Source organism: Bos indicus, chromosome 5 (genome assembly GCF_029378745.1).
Source record: "Bos indicus isolate NIAB-ARS_2022 breed Sahiwal x Tharparkar chromosome 5, NIAB-ARS_B.indTharparkar_mat_pri_1.0, whole genome shotgun sequence".
Taxonomy (NCBI): Eukaryota; Metazoa; Chordata; class Mammalia; order Artiodactyla; family Bovidae; genus Bos; species Bos indicus.
In genome coordinates this window covers 102,256,442-102,281,178 of record NC_091764.1, presented here as the reverse complement: position 1 = coordinate 102,281,178, position 24,737 = coordinate 102,256,442, and the positions used below count along the sequence as shown (strand labels likewise).

Here is a 24,737-nt window from a genome sequence, read left to right as displayed (position 1 = left end):
ATCCCCCCTCTCCCCGCCCATTCCCCAGCCTGTGGACAGTGTGCAGCGCAGACCTGAGCAGATGACCCCCGCGTCCTCCTTGTGTCTGCAGTCGTGCCGCCCCCAGCCCCTGGAAGGGCACCTCCACACGTGGGACTCATTTCCTGTGCATTTCAGGTCGTCCAGCCAGATGGGCCCTGATCCTGCCCCGAAGTGAGCAGACCTCGTGGCACTGAGGGTGTCTCCACAGCCCATCTGCCTGCACACCACGCGGGCATCATCCAGGTCCCAGCCATCATCACAGAGGGTGCCCCAGGAGCCCTTGTTAAAGATCTCCACTCTCCCGGCGCAGGGACCGCCCCCATCCACCAGGCGGAGCTGTCTGCTGTCTGAGGAGAGAGAAATGGGACAATGGGGCGTTGACAGGGGAATGAGAAGGGCCTTCTGTCCTGTGGGACCCTCACCTGAGCAGTAGGGGGCGTCCTCCTCTAAGGCCGCAGAGCCTGCTGGTTCGGACACGGAGTCATTGTACTGGGACAGCACCTGAGTCTGGTTTCTTGCAGAAACAGCAATGATTACAGGGCTGAGAGGGTTAAAGAACAGAAAACTGAATTAAGGTAAATAATGACCTAGTGGTGGAGATAAATGCTGTAAGGTAGCAGTAACACTATCGTAAATTTAAGAGTTTGCCTTCTCTATGGAGAGTTCTGTGTCTGACAATGCCAAAATTTCTTATTTAAGCCAATCACTGCGCTAAGAATAAATTTACAAAAGTGAGAAATTATCAATACTTTTGATATTGTTGTATGTAGAGCTACCAAAGCAGTGAGAGTTTTTTGAGCCAAGCTCTCAGAATAAAGGGCAGAAGTGAGTGCTTCTCTGATGCCTTTGGCTATTCAGAGGTAAGAGCTGAGTCTCTGAAAAGCTCAGCAGAAATTCTTCCAGACGCACAGGCTCAGGGAACATGAAGCACAATTCAGGGTCTGCCTGGGAGGAAGAGCCCGATAATGTCTGTCAATCAAAAACACCCAATCACAAAAGATTAAAAAAAAAATTACAAAACTGTATAAAGAAAAAAATCCATTAGAAAAAAAATGTACAGGACATCCAATTCTTGGAGTTACCTGGCAAGTTGAAATCACCATGAATGAAATGTTAGAGAATGAAATGACAAGATAGTATTTTGTCAGAGAAAAGATAGCAAAGAAACTAATAAAAATTCTAGAACTGAAAAAAGTCAGTTTTTGAAATAACCCAGAGGATGTGTGTAACACTTCACTAGCACAGATAGGAATATTAAAGTACACAGACAGAAACACAGCAAGAACAAATTGGAAAATATAAAAATGTAAATAAAGATGCTAAAAAGATGTAATTTTTATATACTAAGGCCTAGAAACATAAAGCTACAATTGACAGAACTAAAGGTAGAAATTTAGAATCCAAAATTACCCATTTTATACACCTTGGTAGTTTTTAAACACCCACAAAATCTTAACATCCACTGAGAAGTGATGTCTATGCCTCCTTCCCTTGAATCTCTGCTGACCTTCATGAATTCCTGGTAAGCAGTAGAAGGGAGTGAAGATATAACTGCTCGCCCTTCATCATTAGGTCTATGGCTGTTCAGCCTCCCCTGAAATCACTCAAGACTTTTGTTTTAGGGCAAGTCTTCCCTGTTGAGACTCATCCTGCAGAGACTGTCATGTGTCTGTGCCCAGGTGAACTTCTAGCTGCCAGGCTTGATCATGAACCATCATGGATTTTCAGCACAATGGGTCCTCAGATGATGTCAGCCTCAGGTAGTATCTGACTGCAGCCTCAAGAGAGACCCTAAGAGAGAACTGCCAATCTAAGGGCTTCTCAAACACCTTATGCAGAAAATCATGAACAAAATAAACAGGTTTTAAGCTGATAAGTTTACAGGGAATTTTGGTTATGCAGCATTAGTAATAAAACACTTATACTTGAGTTCAGTTCAATGACTCAGTCATGTCAGACACTCTGTGACCCCATGGACTGCAGCACGCCAGGCCTCCCTGTCCATCTCCAACTCCCAGAGTTTACCTAAACTCATGTCCATGGTGTCATTGATGCCATCCAACCATCTCATCCTCTGCTGTCCCCTTCTCCTCCTGCCCTCAAACTTTCCCAGCATCAGGGTCTTTTCAAATGAATCAGCTCTCCCCATCAGGTGGCCAAAGTATTGGAGTTTGAGCTTCAACATCAGTCCCTCCAAAGAACACCCAGGACTGATCTCCTTTAGGATGGACTGATTGGATCTCCTTGCAGTCCAAGAGACTCTCAAGAGTCTTCTCCAACACCACAGTTCAAAAGCATACATTCTTCGGTGCTCAGCTTTCATTATAGTCCAACTCTCACATCCATACATGACTACTAGAAAAACCATAGCCTTGACTAGATGGACCTTTTTTGGCAAAGTAATGTCTCTTCTTTCTAATATGCTGTCTAGATTGGTCATAACTTTCCTTCCAAGGAGTAAGCATCTTTTAATTTCATGGCTGCATACACCATCTGCAGTGACCTTGGAGCCTCAAAAAATAAAGTCACTGTTTCCACTGTTTCCCCATCTATATGCCATGAAGTGATTGGACCAGATGCCATGATCTTAGTTTTCTGAATGTTGAGTTTTAAGTCAACTTTTTCACTCTCCTCTGTCACTTTGATCAAGAGGCTCTTTAGTTCTTCACTTTCTGCTGTAAGGGTGGTGTTATCTGCCTATCTGAGATTATTGATATTTCTCCCAGAAACCTTGATTCCAGCTTGTGCTTCATCCACCCCAGCGTTTCTCATGATGTACTCAGCATATAAGTTAAATAAGCAGGGTGACAATATATAGCCTTGTCAATATACTCCTATACAATATACTCCTTTTCCTATTTGGAACCAGTCTGTTGTTCCATGTCCAATTCTAACTGTGACTTCCTGACCTGCATATAGGTTTCTCAAGAGTCAGGTCAGGTGGTCTGGTATTCCCATCTCTTTCAGAATTTTCCACAGTTCGTTGTGATTCACACAGTCAAAGGCTTTGGCATAGTCAATAAGCAGAAACTGGAACTCTCTTGCTTTTTCGATGATCCAGCAGATGTTGGCAACTTGATCTCTGGTTCCTCTGCCTTTTCTAAAACCAGCTTGAACATCAGGAAATTCATGGTTCATGTATTGCTGAAGCCTGGCTTGGAGAATTTTAGCATTACGTTACTAGCGTGTGAGATGAGTGCAATTATGTGGTAGTTTGAGCATTCTTTGGCATTGCCTTTCTTTGAGATTGGAATGAAAACTGCCCTTTTCCAGTCCTGTGGCCACTGCTGAGTTTTCCAAATTTATTGGCATATTGAGTGCAGCATTTTCACAAAATCATCTTTCAGGATTTGAAATAGCTCAACTGGAATTTCATCATCTCCACTAGCTTTGTTCATAGTGATGCTTTCTAAGGCCCACTTGACTTCACATTCCAGGATGTCTGGCTCTAGGTCAGTGATCACACCATCATGATTATCTGGGTAGTGAAGATCTTTTTTGTACAGTTCTTCTGTGTATTCTTGCCACCTCTTAATATCTTCTACCTCTTAATATCTTCTGCTTCTGTTAGGTCCATACCATTTCTGTCCTTTATCCAGCCCATCTTTGCATGAAATGTTCCTTTGGTATCTCTAATTTTCTTGAAGAGATCTCTAGTCTTTCCCATTCTGTTGTTTTCCTCTATTTCTTTGCATTGATCACTGAGGAAGGCTTTCTCATCTCTCATTGCTATTCTTTGGAACTCTGCATTCAAATGGGAATATCTTTCCTTTTCTCCTATGCTTTCGCTTCTCTTCTTTGCACAGCTGTTTGTAAAACCTCCTCAGACAGCCACTTTGCTCTTTTGCATTTCTTTTCTATGGGGATGGTCTTGAGCCCTGTCTCCTGTACAATGTCACGAACCTCCATCCATAGTTCATCAGGCACTCTGTCTATCAGATCTAGGCCCTTAAATCTATTTCTCACTTCTACTGTATAATCATAAGGGGTTTGATTTAGGTCATACCTGAATGGTTAGTGGTTTTCCCTACTTTCTTCAATTTAAGTTTGAATTTGGCAATAAGGAGTTCATGATCTGAGTCACAGTCAGCTCCCAGTCTTGTTTTTGCTGACTGTATAGAGCTTCTCCATCTTTCGCTGAAAAGAATATAATCAATCTGATTTCAGTGTTGACCATCTGGTGATGTCCATGTGTGTTGTTGGAAGAGGGTCTTTGCTATAACCAGTGCGTTCTCTTGGCAAAACTCTATTAGTCTTTGCCCTGCTTCATTCCATACTCCAAGCCCAAATTTGCCTGTTACTCCAGGTGTTTCTTGACTTCCTACTTTTGCATTCCAGTCCTCTATAATGAAAAGGACATCTTTCTTGGGTGTTAGTTCTAAAAGATCTTGTAGGTCTTCATAGAACAGTTCAACTTCAGCTTCTTCGGTGTTACTGGTTGGGGCAAAGGCTTGGATCACCGTGGTATCGAATGGTTTGCCTTGGAAACGAACATAAATCATTCTGTCATTTTTGAGATTGCATCCAAGTACTGCATTTTGGGCCCTTTTGTTGACCATGATGGCTACTCCATTTCTTCTAAGGGATTCCTGCCCACAGTAGTAGATATAGTGGCCATCTGAGTTAAATTCACCCATTCCAGTCCATTTTAGTTTGCTGATCCCTAGAATGTCGATGTTCACTCTTGCCATCTCCTGTTTGACCACTTCCAATTTACCTTGATTCATGGACCTAACATTTCAGGTTCCTATGCAATATTGCCCTTTACAGCATGGGACCTTGCTTCCATCACCAGTCACATTCACAACTGGGTGTTGTTTTTGCTTTGGCTCCATCTCTTCATTATTTCTGGAGTTATTTCTCCACTGATTTCCTGTAGCATATTGGGCACCTATCGACCTGGGGAGTTCATCTTTCAGTATCCTATCATTTTGCCTTTTCATACTGTTCATGGGGTTCTCAAGGCAAGAAAACTGAACTGGTTTGCCATTCCCTTCTCCAGTGGACCACATTCTATCAGACCTCTTCACCATGACCCGTCTGTCTTGGGTGGCCCCACACAGCATGGTTTATTTTCATTGAGTTATACAAGGCTGTGGTCCATGTGATCAGATTGGCTAGTTTCCTGTGATTATGGTTTCAGTGTGTCTGCCCTCTGATGCCCTCTCGTAAAACCTGCCGTCTCACTTGGGTTTCTCTTACCTTGGATGTGGGGTATCCAGCAAAGTGCAGTCGCTGCTGCTTACCTTGGACGAGGTCCACCCTTCAGTTCATTTCAGTTCAGTTCAGTCGCTCAGTCGTGTCCGACTCTTTGCGACCCCATGAATCGCAGCACGCCAGGCCTCCCTGTCCATCACCAACTCCCGGAGTTCACTCAGACTCACGTAGATAAAGTCAGTGATGCCATCCAGCCATCTCATCCTCTGTTGTCCCCTTCTCCTCCTGCCCCCAATCCCTCCCAGCATTAGAGTCTTTTCTAATGAGTCAACTCTTGGCATGAGGTGGCCAAAGTACTGGAGTTTCAGCTTTAGCATCATTCCTTCCAAAGAAATCCCAGGGCTGATCTCCTTCAGAATGGACTGGTTGGATCTCCTTGTAGTCCAAGGGACTCTCAAGAGTCTTCTCCAACACCACAGTTCAAAAGCATCAATTCTTCGGCGCTCAGCCTTCTTCACAGTCCAACTCTCACATCCATACATGACCACAGGAAAAACCATAGCCTTGACTAGACGGACCTTTGTTGGCAAAGTAATGTCTCTGCTTTTCAATATGCTATCTAGATTGGTCATAACTTTCCTTCCAAGGAGTAAGCGTCTTTTAATTTCATGGCTGCAGTCACCATCTGCAGTGATTTTAGAGCCCCCAAAAATAAAGTCCACCCTTATATGTAGGTAAATAATAATATTTATTTTTAAACATATTATTCCTCTTAACATTTCTGCCCTGACTTGAAAATGGATGAACATTGAGAGGAACTACATTTCACCACAGAATATCTGACTTTTGAAGCCACTTTTCCTTCACTCTCTGCTCTTGAGGACATTTCACTCCAGGAGCATCCTGAGTACCAATAGCCCTATCCTGTCTCTTACCTGAGCAGATCACAGAGGCTGTGTTGTCATGGGAACAGTCATGACCATCCAAGGCCCTCACAGGACAACTCCACAGGAAGGACTCAGCCCCTAAACAGTGAAATCAGACTGTTGTGATACGGTCACCTCCTTCCACAAAGTGTGGTCCCCCGGGGGTGGAGATGGCGACTCCACAGCCCAGCTGATAGCAGACAACATTGGCATTGGCCAGACTCCAGTGGGAGGCACAGAGTACTCTCCATTGTCCAGAAATGTTCATCTCCACCTGCCCCTCACACTGAGAGGTCCCATTTGTCATGAGCCGGACTTCTGAGTACACTAGTAGAAGAAGACAGAATTTCAGCAGAATCTCATACTTTTCTTACCCCAGCAGACAGTGCAGGGAGGTTAGTCCTGATGTGCATCTCACCTGAACAGACAACCTGAGCAGCTCCACTGTGGTGACAGGTGCCCCCTGGACAGGGCACTCTGGGGCAGACCCGGAGCTCAGGCTCCTCTCCCTCACACCTGAACTCTTAAGCCCAGACCCAGCCATCAGTCTCTCTGAAGAGCTCATGTCCCAGGACAGACACAGCCTTGCCACACCCCAGCTCTGCACAGATGACCTGGGCAGTGAGGAGTGTGAAGTTCCCATCAGATACTGGGATCCAGTCTTCTCAAGAATGCACTTCTACTCGCCCTGAGCAGGGTCCATCCCCTCCAACCAGATGAAAGAACCCTAAGAGAAAACAACAACAAACCAGTGAGTCTTCATGATCCCGGCTTGACAAATGGAAACAACACATCATGGGCAATGATGTGAAAGCTCACATCATTGTGGAGAGAGAATTTGACAGTGCCACAACTGCAAATCCAGAAAAAAATCTACAGGGTCAGTTATAAATGGCTGCATCCCAAGAATGTATACTTTGACATTGGTTAGAAATGTGAATTCTTTGGTTTAGGATCCTGGAAACTACAAAGTCTAAGACAAATCATTGGAGTGACTGAATACCAGGAAAACATATTTCAGAGTTTGTTGGAGAAGTAAATTTCTCATTTAGAAGCCTGGGACCTACAGACCCAAGGAAACTACATAATATGCAGGCACTTAAACTTCAGTGCAGAGATATGCAGAACAGAAGCCACCCAGAGGGACATGGGCTATGAGATTAGAGATGTATCATCCAGACAAGGTTAGAAAGATTTCTTGGAACTTGTGGGGCTAATATTCTGATAAATTTTCTCTCCCAGGAGCTAGTCCTCATGTGACTTAGGTTAGGGAAAATAATGTGGCTGGATCCGTGAGGGCATTCCAACCTGTAAACAGGTAACGACCCAGATAAGAAGTATAGACACCACCACTAATTCATTTTTATAGCATTGCATTTTGTTTTTCCCATATTTTTATGGAAAAAATTCTAAGAATTTATTAGGTGACTTCAGTGTGAAAGATGATGAGTTAAAAAAGCTCAGAGAGTCTCGAGATGGAGGTGGTCCTGATCTCTCTTGATAACCTTGAATTTGTCAATAAACCAGGGAGAGAGGGAGTTCTCAGTGGGAGTTTCGCAGACAGCTGAGTTTGCAGATCACTTCCTATTAGAGGTTTTTCTTCTAAGACAGGAGTCATAGAAAATGCTAAGAGGTGATAGTGATTGATTTTAATACTATCATTATACTAATTCTGTATCCCTATTCACAGAAAATAAACATTCTTCTCAGGCACACATGGCATGTTCTCCAGACTATATGACATGTGAGGCTATAGCCAGTCCTAACAAATTCAAGAAGATTGAAATCATTTCAAGTATCTTTTATGACCACAGTGAAGTGAAACTAAAAATCAGTGATGATAAGAAAATGGGAAAATTAATAAATGCATAAAAATTGAACAATATACTCCTACTTGAGGATTGCTTTTCTATTTCCATGAACAATGCCATTGGAATTTTGATAGGGATTGCATCAAATCTGTAAATAATTTTGAGTAGTATAGACATTTAAACAATATTGATTCTTCCAATCTGTGAACATAGGATGACTTTCCATTTATTTGTAGTTTTTTTTTTTAATTTCATTCATGAATGTTTTGTCATTCTAAAAGAAACTGACACACTGCAAAAAAAAAAAAAAGGAAAATATTAGAAAGGAGAAGGAGGAAGAGAATGAGAGGAAGGCAGTGAGCAAGAAAACCATAATTTGGAGAGTTCCAAGTTGAGAAAGCTTCAATATGGATAAAACATATAAATATTTGGGGAAATACTAGTTGAATAAGTTTCTAGATATAACATCTCCCTCTGCTTTTCCTGTCTACCACCTAACCCTGGTATCCTTTTTCATTTCTTCCACTTCAGACAAGTAAACACCATCTTAAAAGACACAGATGGATGGAAAAAAAAATCAAAACGTGTATACCTGTGGCGGATTCATTTTGATGTTTGGCAAAACCAATACAATATTGTAAAGTTTAAAAATAAAATAAAATTTAAAAAAAAGGAAGAAACTGCTGTAAAAGTGAAGTATAAGTGAGGCATGTGGCAGATAAGGTGGGATCACAGGAAGTTTTGAAACTAGAAGAGGAAAACCAAAATAAAAATTCATCAAAGGTGGTCATCAAAGGAACACATTTTGAAGAGAATGAAGGTAACTCAATTAAAAAAATTTAATTTTTCAAATAAAACTCCCTGGTTCCTGAGTGTTTGCTGATTATTTATTGTTATAGTTCTTACTGGTAAAGGATTGTCTCACAGTTTCCAGCATCCAGTCAAAAATTACTACAATACCTAAAAAAAAGAAAAAGGAATCCATAACAAGCTTTCTAAAAAGCAATCATTATAAACAGATTCAGAAATGACAGAGATGATTGAATTGGCTGATAAAATCTTTGAACCACTAATACAAACACATTTAATGAAGCATAAAAATAAACAGAGAGAGAAACTAAAAATAAAACAAATGGGACTTGTCGAACTGAAAAAATATAGTATATGGAATGAACAAGTATTTGGATTAACTTAACAAGAAGTTAGACATTGCAGAATAAAAGAATTGGGAAGTTAAACAAATAGCAATAGGGACTATCTAAGCAGAAGGAGAGACAGAAAAAAAAGAAAAATATGAATGGAAACTCAATGGCATGTGGAAAAATATAAGATTCAGAATAAGAAATGAGTAGGAGGAAATGTTAAGAAATGACAGATGAGATTCTTCAAAATTTAATGAAAACTGTAAACCCACTGTCCAGGAGGTTAAACAAACTCCAAATGAAATCATGAAAACATTCTTATAAAACCCTATAATACAATTGCTGAAATCCAGTGATAAACAAACAGAAATAAATAGTCTTTAAAAGCAGTAAAAAAAAAAAAAAAATTGACACATTATATCAGATCAGATCAGATCAGATCAGTCGCTCAGTCGTGTCCGACTCTTTTCGACCCCATGAATCGCAGCACGCCAGGCCTCCCTGTCCATCACCAACTCCCGGAGTTCACCCAGACTCACATCCATTGAGTCAGTGATGCCATCCAGCCATCTCATCCTCTGTCGTCCCCTTCTCCTCTTGCCCCCAATCCCTCCCAGCATCAGAGTCTTTTCCAATGACACACTATATACAAGAAACAAAGAAAAGTTGTCCTGACTTTTTGACAGAGGCAATGTAAGTCCCATAACAAAATAAAAAATCTTTAAAGCATTGGGGTGGGTAGAGAGGTGCTAACCTGGAATTCAGTCACCTATGAAAATACTTTTTAAAACTGAATGAAAATTTAAATGACAAATAAATGATGATAGAATTTAAGGACACCAGATATACCCTGCACAAAACTGCTATAGAAAGGTCTTCAGGCTAAAGCAAGTGATAAAAGATGAAAATGTGGATCCGCTCAAAGCTATGGACACTGTACTAAACAGAAATTATGTGGGTACATATAAAAATGTTTTCTCTCAATTTTAAAATACTAGAATATTTAAGGCAAAAATAATAGCAACATATTATAGGACTCATAATTTAACTAAAAAAACGTATAACAACAATAGCACAAATGGCAAGAACAGGGAAGTGGAAGTTTAATGTAGTAGGTTAGACATTGTGTGTTGTGACAAAATGTGACCTCAAGGTAAAGTGTGATTTTTTTTGTTGTTCATTTGCTAAGTTATGTCTGGCTCTTTGTGACCCCATGAACTGCAGCACGCCAGGCTTCCCTGTCCTTAACTATTTCCCTGAGTTTGCTTAAACTCATGTCCATTGAGTCAGTGATGCCATCCAACCATCTCATCCTCTGTTTCCACTATCTCCTCTTGCCCTCAATCTTTCCTAGCATCAGAGTCTTATCCAATGAGTCGGCTCTTCTCATCAGGTGGCCAAAGTGTTGGAGCTTCAGCTTCAACATCAGTCTTCCAGTGAGTATTCAGGGTTTATTTCCTTTAGGACTGATTGGTTTTATCTCCTTGCAGTCCAAGGGAATCTCAAGAGTCTTCTCCAGCACCACAGTTCAAAAGTTTCAGTTCTTCAGCGTTCAGCCTTCTTTATGGTCGTACTTCTGCATTCATTCATAGCTACTTGAAAAACCATAGCTTTGTCTATATAGACTTTTGTCAGCAAAGTGATCTCTCTGCTGTTAAATACATTGTCTAGGTTTGTCATAGCTTGTCTTCCAAGGAGCAAGCATCTTTTATTTTCAATGCTGCAGTCACCATCTGCAGTGATTTTGGAGCCCAAGGAAATAAAATCTGTCACTGCTTCTACTTTTTCCTCTTCTATTTGCCATGAAGTAATGGGACTGGATGACATATTAGTTTTTTGAATGTGAGTTTTAAGCCAGCCTTTTCACTCTCCTCTTTCACCTTTATCAAGAGGCTGTTTAGCTCCTCTTCGCCTCTGCCATAAGAGTGGTGTCATCTGCATATCTGAGGTTATTGATATTTCTCCCAGAAATCTTGATTTCAGCTTGAGCTTCATCCAGCTCAGCATTTACATGATGTACTCTGCATATAAGTCAAATAAGCAGGGTGACAATATATAGGCTTGATGTACTCCTTTCACAATTTTGAATCAGTCAATTATTTCATGTCCAGTTCTAACTGTTGCTTATTGACCTGCATACAGGTTTCTCAGGGGACAGGCAAGGTGGTCTGGTATTCCCACATCTTGAAGAATTTTCCAGTTTGTTGTGATCCACACATCAGAGGCCTTACCATAGTCAATGAAGCCGAAGTAGATGGGATTTTTTGGAATTCTCTTGCTTTCTCTATGATCCAATGAAATGTTGGCTATTTGATCTCTGACTCCTCTGCCTTTTCTAAACCCAGCTTGTACATCTGGAAGCTCTCCATTCACATACTGCTTAAGCCTACCATGAAGGATTTTGAGCATAACCTTACTAGCATGTGAAATGAGCACGACTGTACAGTAGTTTGAATGTTCTTTGACATTGCCTTTCTTTGGGATTGGAATGAAAAGTGACCTTTTCCAGTCCTGTGGCCATTGCTTTTTTTCCAAACCTGCTGACATACTGAGTCCAGCACTTATCAGCATCATGTTTTAGGATTTTAAATAGTTCATCTGGAATTCCATCACCTCCACTAGCTTTTTTTTGTACTAATGTTTCCTAGGGTCCACTTGACTTTGCACTCCAGAGATGTCTGACTCTAAGTGAGTGATCATACCATCATGGTTATCTGGGCCATTTAGATCTTTTTTATACAGTTATTCTGTGTATTCCTCCCACGTCTTCTTGGTTTCATCTGCTTCTGTTAGATATTTGATGTTTTGTCCTTTATCCTGCATTTCATGAAATGTTCCCTTGGTATCTCCAGTTTTCTTAAAGAGAACTCTAGTCTTTCCCATTCCATTGTTTTCCTCTATTTCTTTACATTGTTCATTTAAGAAGGCTTTCTTATCTCTCCTTCAATTCTCTGAAACTCTACATTCAGCTAGGTATATCTTTCCCCTTCTCCCTTGTATTTGCTTCTCTTCTTTCCTCAGCTATTTATAGATATGGTATGATAAAAAAAAAAAAAAAAATTCCCACAAAGAAAACTGTAACCTTCAAATGCCAGCACTTCCACCAAGCTCAGAAACGTCTCCCACATCAAGATAAAGAGAAGGAAGCAATGATTGAGAGCAGGAAGGAAGTGTAACACAGGAGCTGTGATGAATATATGAGTTGTCATGGATGTTGATCATCCCCTCCCCTCCCCTCCTGGAGTCCTTGCATCTTCATCCCCTCACCATTCTGCACTTCAGTCTTTTTCGACTAGTGAAATCCCTCATAAATCTTTCTCCTGAAGTCTCCTCTTTATTTCCCACAAGCTCCTCTACATTGTCTTAGGTCATTGTTTCTGCTCTAGAGTTCTCCTAAACACAGTTCATCACATCCAACAATCCACTAAAAGAAGCTGAAATTTCTCTTCCATACTCGATTCCTACAGTTGAGAAGAAGCAAGAGTTGAATTTCAGCGAGAAAACTGAAAAGACGTGCTATTCTATTCTTATCTCTGCTGCACCAACACCACTTTGGCTAATTTTCACATTATTAGTAGCAAAACATGTCTGAACATACAGAAAAGACAAAGCAGTGGGAGGAAACTGGTAGCAAAGAGATTTAAAAAAAGAAAGAAAACTGGAACAATTCATAAGAATGTAAGAGCCTGAGTTAGTGCAATGGTACTCAGAGTACAAACCACAATTAGTGTTTAAATGCCAGAGCACTCTCAAATCTTTTTATTTTTAAGAGTATCTTAACTGGAATTGATATCAAGACATCAGTTTTCTTGAAGTGATAACACTGGAAGCTCCAATATCACACACATTCCATTTTTATTCAGATGCTGCTACTGCTGCTAAGTCACTTCAGTTGTGTCCAACTCTGTGCGACCCCATAGACGGCTCCCCCGTCCCTGGGATTCTCCAGGCAAGAACACTGGAGTGGGTTGCCATTTCCTTCTCCAATGCATAAAAGTGAAATGTGAAACTGAAGTCACTCGGTCGTGTCTGACCCTCAGCGACCCCTTGGACTGCAGCCTTCCAGGCTCCTCCATCCATGGGATTTTCCAGGCAAGAGTATTGGAATGGGGTGTGCCGGGGACCAGCCCCGGCTGATCCAGGGAATTCGAAGCGGGGACGGCGTCGGCGAGGATCAGGAAACAATTGCTTAATTAAACGTTAATTAAGGATATAAAGAGTAATAGAATGAGGATAGCTCAGTGAGGAAATTCAGTGGAGAAAAGAGGCTGAATAATTCAGCCAGAAGGTAAGAGAAAGAACGACATGGTGAGACCAAGTTTCGGTGAACAAGGCCTGCACTTTATTTTCCAAAGTAGTTTTTATACCTTAAGTTATGCATAGAGGATAATGGGGGAAGGGGTAGAGTCAGGCAGTAAGCCAGGCTTTCTTCCTGCAAACTTATCATATGCAAAAGTTTAGGTGATTTGCATCATCTTCTGGCCCGGGAGGCCTTTTCCTCTAAAGGTGATTATTCTAAAGTCAGGCGCCAGCCTCCAAAAAGCATTAGATAAAGTTGCATTCCTACAGAGCAAAGGTGTGGTGGGCTATAACAAGAAAAAGAATTAACTCAAGGGTCCCAGGTTACAAACATTAAAGCTACTATTTACACCAATTATATTAATCAATACACTGCCAGGGACACAGCAGGTAAGGGATATGGAGACTTAGCAGCAAACATTGGCCCAACAAGTGAAAATCCCTTCACCAATACAATTTCTAATCAATCTTTTAACTGCTCAAAGGAATCTGTATTTAGACAGTTTAGAACATCTCATGCCTCTCACAGTTTGGAGGCTCTGAGCAATCACATGTGGCCGGAAAAACCTATTCAGGCAGGCTAGAGGACTTCCAAGGGAGTTTGTAGGTTGAAACACTGTCACACCCAGGAATTATTAACTGGAGCTGTAAGCTAACTCTTTTTTCAGAGAGGTAGTGGGGGACAGCCCCCCGTAAAGTCAGAGGTGTAGGTGAAAGCACAAAGCAGAAAGTAGGCAGACTCTGGTTTTGGGGGTAGATTGCTCGAGAATTTCCAGGGAGACTCCTGAGGCTTGATTCCGCCTTTGCGTATGCCAAGCCTCCTTCCTCATGACCTTTGCCAGGGGCAGAGCTCGCTCCCCGCAGGGGTGCCATTGCCTTCTCCAATGATGATGCCTCAAAATAAGGCCGGGACTTCTGTAGTGTTTCACAAGCTTATCTGCAGTTGAAATCACAATTAGGACATCATGATAATAAGAGTTGTTACTTGAAAACAGGTTTTCTTAAAATAGAAATTTCTGGATTTCCCTGGTGGTCCAGTGGTTAAGAATCTGCCTGCCAATGCAGGGGACATGAGCTCAGTCTCTGGTCTGGGAAGATTTCACATGCAATGGAGCAACTAAGCCTGTGCACCACAACTACTGAGCCCACGTGCCTAGAGCCAGTGCTTTGCAACAAGAGAAGCCACCGCAATGAGAAGCCCACACACTGCAGCTGGAGAATGGCTCCCACTTGCCAAATTAGAGAAAGCCCACACCCAGCAACAAAGACCCAGAGCAAAAAACATGAATAAATACATAATGAAAAGCAGTTTCTAACTACAAATCAAATGATCCTTTGAAAATTGTTACTTTTTAAAATTATTTTATTTTACTTCATTTTTTAACTTTTCAATATTGTATTGGTTTTGCCAAATATCAACATGAATCCGCCACAGGTATACACGTGTTCCCCATCCTGAACCCTCCTCCCTCCCCATACCATCCCTCTGGGTTGTCCCAGTGCACCAGCCCCAAGCATCCAGTATCGTGCAAAAATAGTTACTTTTGTATTCTTTTTAATGGCTGAGTAATACTCCATTGTGTATATGTACCACAGCTTTCTTATCCATTCATCTGCTGATGGGCATCTAGGTTGCTTCCATGTCCTGGCTATTATAAACAGTGCTGCGATGAACATTGGGGTATAGATCAGTCTTATGGACTCTGTGGGAGAGGGAGAGGGTGGGGAGGTTTGGGAAAATAACATTGAAACATGTATAATATCATGTATGAAATGAGTCGCCAGTCCAGGTTTGATGCACAATACTGGATGCTTGGGGCTGGTGCACTGGAACGACCCAGAGAGAGGAGAGGGGAGGGAGGAGGGTGGAGGGTTCAGGATGGGGAATGCGGGTATACCTGTGGCGGATTCATTTCGATATTTGGCAAAACTAATACAATATCGTAAAGTTTAAAAATAAAATAAAATTTAAAAAAAATAGTTACTTTTGATAGTAATCATAGAGTAAAAGAAACTTTTGAGGAGATGAACCAGTTCATGGCATAGGAGTGGTGATGGTTCCACAGATCTCCAAACTCAGTTTTTGTATGTCAATCATATCTCAATGAAGCAGTTTTTAAAATGGAAAAGAATTATTTTCTTAATAGCCTCAACTAATATCATCAAAAGTCTGCTGAAGGGGAGATAGGAAAAGAGCACTTTTCCAATGATCTTCCTCAGCAAAACACCAGAGAGCTGACTGGCTGTGCTTTCTAAGAACCCACTGCAGATGTCCTCAGAGCTCCCCTGTCCCACCACTTCAGCAGTTGGGAGGATCCTTTCCTGAGACCTACATGAGAGAACTTGTGGTGATACGATAATATCTACCTCAATTCCGCCTATTGTCATGGGATTACTGTCCTGGACAATTCATCAAACATTCTTATAACAACTGAAAAATATCTTTGCCAAATATTGTAACCATTCAATCCCATTCTGATTTCCATCTTGGCCCAGGTCAAATATGCTTAGTCAGGATTGAGCCCTTTTTATGTACAATGTCATACACTTTTCACCTCACTACCCAGTCTCTATGTTGTAATTGTTAAACTTCATGTTTTGCTGCAGCCTCAACATCCCCACAAATAGGATGTGAGCTCCCCACCTAGGTAAGCAGGTGCACCAGTGTGATGAGACTCCTGCCCAATGCCCCCATCATGTCCTTCCCTGTGACCTAGTGACCTTCAAATGCACCAGGAAAATCCCCTCAAACCTGCACATACCGTAACTACACCCAGACCCCCAATTATTGTCACTTGTTCATGGGTCTACACATTTGGGGTCCATTTGGGGTCACTACTCCTGGTTTAAACCTTTTCTATTGGCACCTCCCCCACGTACCCATCTACTGGTACTCTGACTCTCTAGGACCTGTGACTATAATACACTTTGTTTGCCTGCACCTTCCTACATCCTCTCTTGTAGCTGCACTTGACTGGCCATCCCATGACAGAATACAAGCTACCATGATGAATCTAATTCAATAAAGGTCCAGCCTGGCAGCTATACCTGCATGAAGCATTTGACCTCACCTCCTATGAAGACCACAGAGACTGAAAGTGCTCAGTGACCAATAGGTGTGGAGACTTTCTCTCCAGGGACTGTCAAGCTCTTCTGCTCCCTTGAGCACCTATCATTGAAGGCATCATTGGCTCAGTGGAATTTTTACCCAAGAATGTTCTAAGGCTGCGATCCATATTCTCATAGTTATTCTGGGAATGAGACTGAAGCTTCTCCTGTTGGGGATTCCCTTTCAGACCAGACAGGACTTACCTGAGCAGACTGCTCCAGCACACTTGTCATGGGAATGGCCCTCTGGACGATGATCTTTCACAGCAGGATAACTACACTTGGTGATAGCTGACTCCTGCCCTTTGCAGTAAATATAATGAAACCAAACGGGTCCAATTCCTGGTCCAAATTTAGCCCTTTGGGGATTACCAACAGCAACTCCACACCCCAGCTGTCTGCACACCACAGCTGCCTCCTTCATGCTCCAGTTGTGATCATTCACTGTGCCTCATACTCCTTGATGCTTCGCTTCCACTCTCCCCTCACAGGGGTGGGCTCCATCCTTCAGCCTCAGCTCCAGAGCTGCAAGATAAACACAGACACGGGACTCAGGAGAGATTTTAGCAGAGCATGCTGTGGAGTACTGATAATTATTAACATGTGAAAACTTTGATCTTTGAAAAAAACAATCCCTGTGAACAGCATTTGTTGACTTCTATGGTATAAGCATTCCCACTCTAGCCAACTCTAAGCATCCATGTTCCGTCACTGAACCTGGATCATGAAGGGAGGCACCAGGTGTTTCTCAAGAGCCTGTAGAACAGGCTCCAGGGACACCACTGAGGACAGGCCTCCAGAGACTCTGGATGCTTCCCTCCTGTAGATGTGCCCAAGGCTACTAGGGCCCAGCTCCCCCATCTCAGTTACAGCTCATGGCCTGGGATCCAAGGAAGAATCCTCCCTCTCCTTCCTGTCCATACGGAGCATCTCATCCAGCTCAGGAACAGAGGGCTGGTGTTAAAGGCTCTGAAGTGTTCCTCTTATTCCTGCCACCTGGTATTCATGTCCTTGTGTAATCCCCACACTTGTGTGTATCTAGTAACATGAGTCTAACAAATGGAATTTGGCGAAAGTGATGAAATGTCAATTATATTAGGTTTCAAGATGACTCTGGTTTCTCCCTCATTGACCTGTCTTGCTCTCTCTGTCTTGCTCTGATGAAGCAAGCTGCCACATAGTGAGCAGTGTAGGGAGAGACCCTCATGATAAGCACTGGAGGCAGGCCTCTAGCTAACAGCCAGCATGGGATAGAGGCTCTCAGCTCAACAGTCTGCCACAGCCTGAATGCTGCTAACATCAAGGTGAGTATGTTTGGAAGATATCCACCCCTGGTTGCACCTTCAGATGATTGCATCCTTGTAGACATCCTGAGTCAGAGGACCCAGGTAAGCCATGTCCATTCCTGGCCTACAGAAGATGTGAGATACTAGGTGTTTGCTGACTGAAGCTGCCAAGTTCAGTGCTAACTTGTTGCACAATAGCATGTAACTAATGCAGAGCTCCCTTCCAGAGTCAGAAGACCAGAGTGAACAAGCTGGAGGGTTAGATGTGTTTCTTCACTGCTTCATCCAGACGAGAGTTCTTCCTGTGTGACCAGGTCGGCTGCCTGGTCCCACCTGGAACTGGGACCCAAATAATCTCTGTCACATCAGGTCTCATCCAGTGTCCCAGGCTCCTGCCTTCCTGTCGAGAACTGAGAAGTGAGATTCCTGAGACCTTGAGTCAGATCCATTAGCTTTAAATTCAGGTTAGCAAATGAGAATCTTCTTATAATCTAATGAGACTTGATCCCTGGGGCACCATTTACATTTCTCAGGTCTCCGCCCTGCCCCATGTGTTCTCACTCTGGTAACAGAGGTAGTGCGTCACAGAGGGAACATCTAGGGAAATGATGAACTGGAGAAGATCCTGGTGTATAGTTGGCTCAGGCAGGTGATCACAACAAGATACCACAGACTGGCTGGCTAAACGACAGAAATGTATTTCTATTATCACAGTTCTGGAGGCTGGTAAGTCCACGGTCACAGGGCTGGCCGGGTCTCATTCTGAGTGCTCTTCTCTTGGCATGCAGGCCACGACTCCCTCACTGTGCGCTCACCTGGCCTTTTAGGATATGGGTACCTGGAGAGAGGGAGGAAGCTGTGTCTCATCCACTTCTTATAATGTCACATATTGGATTAAGGCCACATCCATATGGCTATATTTAACCTCATTTAACTCCTAAAGGCTCTATCTCCAGTGCAGTCACAGTGGGAAGTAGGACTTCAATATATAAACTTTGGAGCAACACAGTTCAGTCCATAGACCTGAGAGTCTCATCAAGAAAGGAAATAAAGATATATGGGGAGGAGGTGAAGGAGACATTAGACACAGGGAGCCATCCTGTGATGCTTACTCAGATTTCTTATCTTGCGATCCTGAGATGAGTGTAAAGGATTGAAATCGAATAGTAAAAGTACACAAGAAGGTACTTTTATTAGTATTAAAATTATATGTTGGAGACACATCTTGTGCTGTAAATGCAGAAAATAGTAAGCCTGTTCCTGGCTTCATGTACCTTTTATCTAGTTGATGACACAAACTAACAAGTAGATGGTTTCATTACTGTGATAAGTTCCAAGACATCATATCATTAACAGTAGGCTGGGTATTAAAGCTATTTCATCTGCCAAAAACAAAGTGGAATAAATTCACAAAAATTACCTTAAAAGTGACAAAGAGCTAACAAGATGGGAACAAAATATCAGGCCAAAGCTTCAGGTAAAATGGAAATTCTCCAATTTAAGAAGGATGGGTTAAATCTGGTACCAAAAAAAAAAAAGAGAGCGAGAGAGACAGACAGACAGACAGACAGACAGACATATAGGAGTTGTCCTATATTTGCTAAAGAAATAGATTTCATATATAAGAAGTTCTCACAAAGAAAACTGCATCCTTCAAAGGCCAAAATGTCCAGAGAGCTCTGAAACAACTCCCACATCAAGATAAAGGAAGAGAGGGCAGGAAGTAATGAGGGCAGAAAGGAAGTGTAACACAGAAGCTGTGATGAATGTGTGGGTGTATAATCACACCCTCCCCTCCTGCAGTCTTTACATCTTCATCCCCTCACCATTCTGCACCTCAGTACCTGAGTCTTTTTAAGCTAGTGAAAAACCTCCCAAATCTTTCTCCTGAACCCCCTGAAATCTACTCCTCATTTCCTACAGGCTCCTCTATATTCTTCTCGGGTCATTGTTTCTACAACCGCAGTTCTCCCAAACACTGTTAATCACTTCCAATAATATACTCTGTTGGAACGGGTTGAAATTTCTCTTCCATATCCGACTCCTAGGATGGAGAGGAAGAAACTCCAAGGGTTCAATTTCAACTAAAGTAATGAAAAGTTGTGCTGTTCTGATCTTAGCTCTGCTGCATCACCACCACGTTCACTTACCATCACATCACTAACAGATGTTCCTGAAGATACAGAAAAAACAAACCAGTAGGAGGAACCTAATGACAAAAATTAATAGAAGGAAACTGGAGCAGTTCATAAAAATGTCAGAGCCTAAGCTAGAGGAAGGTGATCAGGGAGTAAAAACCACAGTCCAGGTTTAAATGCCAGAAGAGCACTCTCAAATCCTGACATTTTAAAAGTATATCCTACCTGGAGTTAACATCAAAACATAAATTTTCTTAAAACTGTAACATTAGAAGCTCCAATATGGCTTAAAATTTCAAAAGCTCAGTCCATTATTATTCACTCGCTAATTAATCAAAATAGGGCAGTGCTGCCTATAGTGTTTCCACAAGTTTATCTACAGTTGGAGCCATGATCACGACATTGTGACCATAAGGGCAGCTACTTGAAATGCTAGAAAACAAGTTTTTTAAACTAAAAATCCCTAACTAAAATCAAATGCCTTTAGAAAACAATTATTTTTAATCTGAACACTGTAATAAAGAGGATGAAGGAAAACTTTTGAGGAGATGAACAGGTTTATGGCATAGATTGTGGTAATGATTACACAGATGTATACTGATCTCCAAACTTATCAAGTTGTAAATATTAACTATGTATTTTTAATGTCAGCATACCTCAATAAAGGAGTTTTTAAAAAGGAAAGAACTGTTTCCTTAGCAACCTTGAGTCCTCAAGAGTATCATCAAAGATCTGCTAAAAGTGTTGGGAAAAAAATCACTCTTCCAATGATCTTCCTCAACAAAACAGAGAGCTGATAGACTGCGGTTGCTAAAGACCTACTACAGATGTCCTCAGGGCCCCCCTGTCCCACCATTTGATCACATGGGATGATCCTTTCCCAAGACCAGCCACCAGTACTAGAGAATTTGTGGAGATACATGATAATATTTTCCTCAATTCCAGCTATTGTCAGGTGATTAATGTCCTGAACAATTCATCAAACATTCCTGTAACAATTGAAAATATCTCTGACAAATACAGTATCCATCCTATGCCATTTTAATTTCTAGCTTTTGTTCATTTGTTCAGTCGCTCAGTCATGTCTGACTCTTTGCAACCCCATGGACTGCGGCATGCCAGGCTTCCCTCTCCTTCAGTATCTCCCAGAGCTTGTACAAACTCATGTCCATTGAACCGTTGATGCCATCCAACCATCTCATCCTCTGCTGTTCCCTTCTCCTCCTGCTTTCAATCTTTCCCAGCATCAGGGTCTTTTCTAATAAATCAGCTCTTTGCATCAGGTGGCCAAATTATTGGAGCTTCAGCATCAGTTCTTCCAATGAATATTCAGCATTGATTTCCTTTAGGATTGACTGGTTTGATCTCCTTGCAGTCCAAGGGACTCTCAAGAGTCTTCTCCAACACCACAGTTCAAAAGCATCAATTCTTTGATGCTCAGCCTTTATGGTACAACTCTCACATCCATACATGACTACTGGGAAAACCATAGCTTTTACTAGATGTACCTTTGTTGGCAAAGTAATGTCTCTACTTTTTAATATACTGTCCAGGTTGGTCATACCTTTTCTTCCAAGGAGCCAGCATCTTTTACTTTCATGGCTGCAGTCACCATCTGCAGTGATTTTGGAGCCCAAGAAAATAAAGTCTCTCACTGTTTCCATTGTTTCCCCATCTATTTGCCATAAAGTGATGGGACTGGATGCCATGATTTTCATTTTTTGAATGTTGAGTATTAAGCGAACTTTTTTACTCTCCTCTTTCACCTTCATCAAGAGGCTCTTTAGTTACTCTTCACTTTCTGTTGTAAGGGTGGTGTCATCTGCATATCTGAGGTTATTAATATTTCTCCAAGCAGTCTTGATTCCAGCTTGTGCTTCATCCAGCCTGGCATGATGTACCCTGCATAGAAGTTAAATAAGCAGGTGACAATATACAGCCTTGATGTACTCCTTTCCCAATTTAGAACCATTGTTTCATGTCCATGTCAGTCCATTGTTTTGTGTCCGGTTCTAACTGTTGCTTTTGAACTATATACAGGTAACGTGGTCTGGCGTTTCCATCTCTTTAAGAATTTTCCAGTTTCTTATGATCAACATAGTCAAAGGCTTTAGCCTAGTCAGTAAAGCAGAAATGTATGTTTTTCTAGAATTATCTTGCTTTTTCTATAATCCAATGGATATTGGCAATTTGATCTCTGGTTCCTCTGCCTTTTCTAAATCCAGCTGAAATACATGGAAGTTCTCAGTTCATGTGCTGTTGAAACCTAGCTTGGAGAATTTTGAGCATTACTTTGACAGTGAGTGAAATGAGTACAATTGTGCAATAGTTTGAACATTCTTTGGCATTGCCTTTCTTTGGGTTGTAATGAAAGCTGACCTTTTCCAGTCCTGTGGCCACTGCTGAGTTTTCCAAATTTGCTGGCATATCCACGTTGGCTCAGATCAAATACTTAGACAGGATTGAGCCCTTATTATGTATCATTTCAAGTTCTCTTATCCTCACTGCTCTCAGTTTTGCTCTAGCTTCTGTGTTGCAATTGTCAAGTGTCAGGTTTTCCTGCAGCCTCAGCATCCCCACAGATAGGATGTGAGCTCCCCGCCCAGGTGAGCAGGTGCACCAGTGTGATGAGACTAGACCCTGCCACAAACCCCCTTCTTGTCCTCCCCTGACTATGACCTAGTGACATTCAAATACACCATGGAAATCCCCTTATGTCTTTTTCTTGTGTAACTCCACCTGACCTCCAGTACTTTCCCTTGTTCATGGGTCTGCACACCCCATTTTGGGTCAGCAGTCCTGGTTTAAGCCTTTTCTATTGATCCCTCTCCCTTGTACCCAGTGCTGGTACTCTGTCTCTCTAGGAACTGTGAGTATAAAATACTTTGTTTTCCTGCACCCCTCCAAATCCCCTCTTGTAACTGCACATGTCTGACCACCCCATGAAAGAATGCAAGCTACCATGATGAACTTAATTCATAGAAGTCCAGCCTGGCAGTTATATATGTAAGAAGCATTTGACCTCACCTCCCTGTCTCCTATGAACACCACTGAGACCTGAAGCATCCAGTGACCAATGGGTATGGAGACTTTCTCTCCAGGGACAATCAAGCCCTTCTTCTCCCTTGAACACCTAACATTCAAGGAGTCACTGGCTCACTGGAATTTTCACCCAAGAGTGTTCTAAAGGCTGCGATCCATATTCTCATAATTATTCTGGGAATGAGACTGAGGTTTCTCCTGATGGGGAAACCCATCAAACCCATATAAAATTCCTTTATATGCCAAAGAGCTCTTACCTGAGCAGATTGCCCCAGCATCCTTGTCATGGGAATGGCCCTCAGGATGATGGTCTTTCACAGTAGGATAACTACACTTTGTGATAACCGATTTTGGCCCTTTGCAGTAAATATGATGAAATCAAATGGGGCCGATTCCTAGTTCAAATTTATCCCCTTTGGGAGTATCAACAGCACCTCCACACCCCAGCTGTCTCCACACCACAGCTGCCTCCTCTATGCTCCACTTGTGAATATTCACTGTGCCCCATGCTCCTTGGTGCTTCACTTCCACTCTCCCCTCACAGCTGTGGGCTCCATCCTTCAGCCTCACCTCCAGATCTGCAAGACAGACACAGACACAGGACATGAGAGAGATTTTAGGAGATCATGTAGTAGTATACTGACAAGTATTTTTTAAAATAAATCCTCTGGATGCTGCCCTCTCTTTAAATATGCCCAAGGCTACTAGGGCCCAGCTTCCCCATCTCAGTTTCAGCTCACAGCCTGGAATCCAGGGAGGAATGCTCCCTCTCCTTCCCTGTCCATAGGGAGCATCTCATCCAGCTTAGGAACAGAGGGCTGGGGTAATAAGCTCTGAAGTGTCCAAGTTATTCCTGTTGCCTGGTACGTATGTCCTTGTGTAATCTCCTGACTAAAATGTACCGAGTAACATGCATCTAACAAATGCAATTGACAAAGTGTTGAGATGTCAGTTAGATTAGGTTTCAAGGTGATTCTGGTTTCCCCTTGGTCTTACTCTTTCTCTCTTGCTTTAATGAAACGAGCTGCCATGCTGTGAGCTGTGAATGGTGAGACTAGCAAGACAAAGAAACAAGCAAGGCCTCTAGGCAACAACCAGCAAAGGATTGAGACTTTCAGCTAAACAGTTCACCAAGGTCTGAATGCTGCTAATAGCCAGGTGAGCACTTTTGGCAATATGTATCCATGATTAAACATTCAGATGATTACATCCTTGTGAGACATCGTGAGTCAGGGGACCCAGGTAAGTCATGTCAATTCCTGGCTTACAGAAAGTGTGAGAAACCAGGTGTTTGCTGACTTAAGCTGCCAAGTTCAGCAGTAATTTGTAGCAGAACAACACATAACTAATGTAGGGCTTCCCTCCAGAGTCAGAAGACAGGGCTGAACAAGCTGGAGGGTTATACATGAGCCTTCACCGCTTCATCCAGATGAGACTTCCTCCTGTGTGATCAGGTCTGCTACGTGGTCACTGGGGGTTCCTACAACCTGGAACTGGGGCCCAAACCACCTTTCTCTGTTACATCAGGTTCTCACACCATGCCCCAGGCTCCTGCTTGGCTGTCAGGAACTGACTTTCCTGTGACCATGAATTGGTTCCATTAGCTCTGAATTTGGGTCAGAAAGTGAGACTCTTTCTTATATTCTAATGAGATGTGATCCCTGGGCCACCATTCACACTGCTCAGGTCTCCACCACCCTCCCCCATCCCCCACCCCATGTGCTCTCACACAAGGGAAACAGAAGTGATGCATCACAGAGGGAATATCTGGGGAAATGCTGAACTGGAGAAGATCCTGGTGTGTAGT

The 24,737-nt window shown here is 42.4% G+C and overlaps 1 pseudogene; it reads right to left on the bottom strand.

Moving 5' to 3' along the window:
- Window positions 1–24,737, bottom strand: part of LOC109558600 (antigen WC1.1-like) — a 41,711-nt pseudogene that overhangs the window by 6,355 nt on the left and 10,619 nt on the right.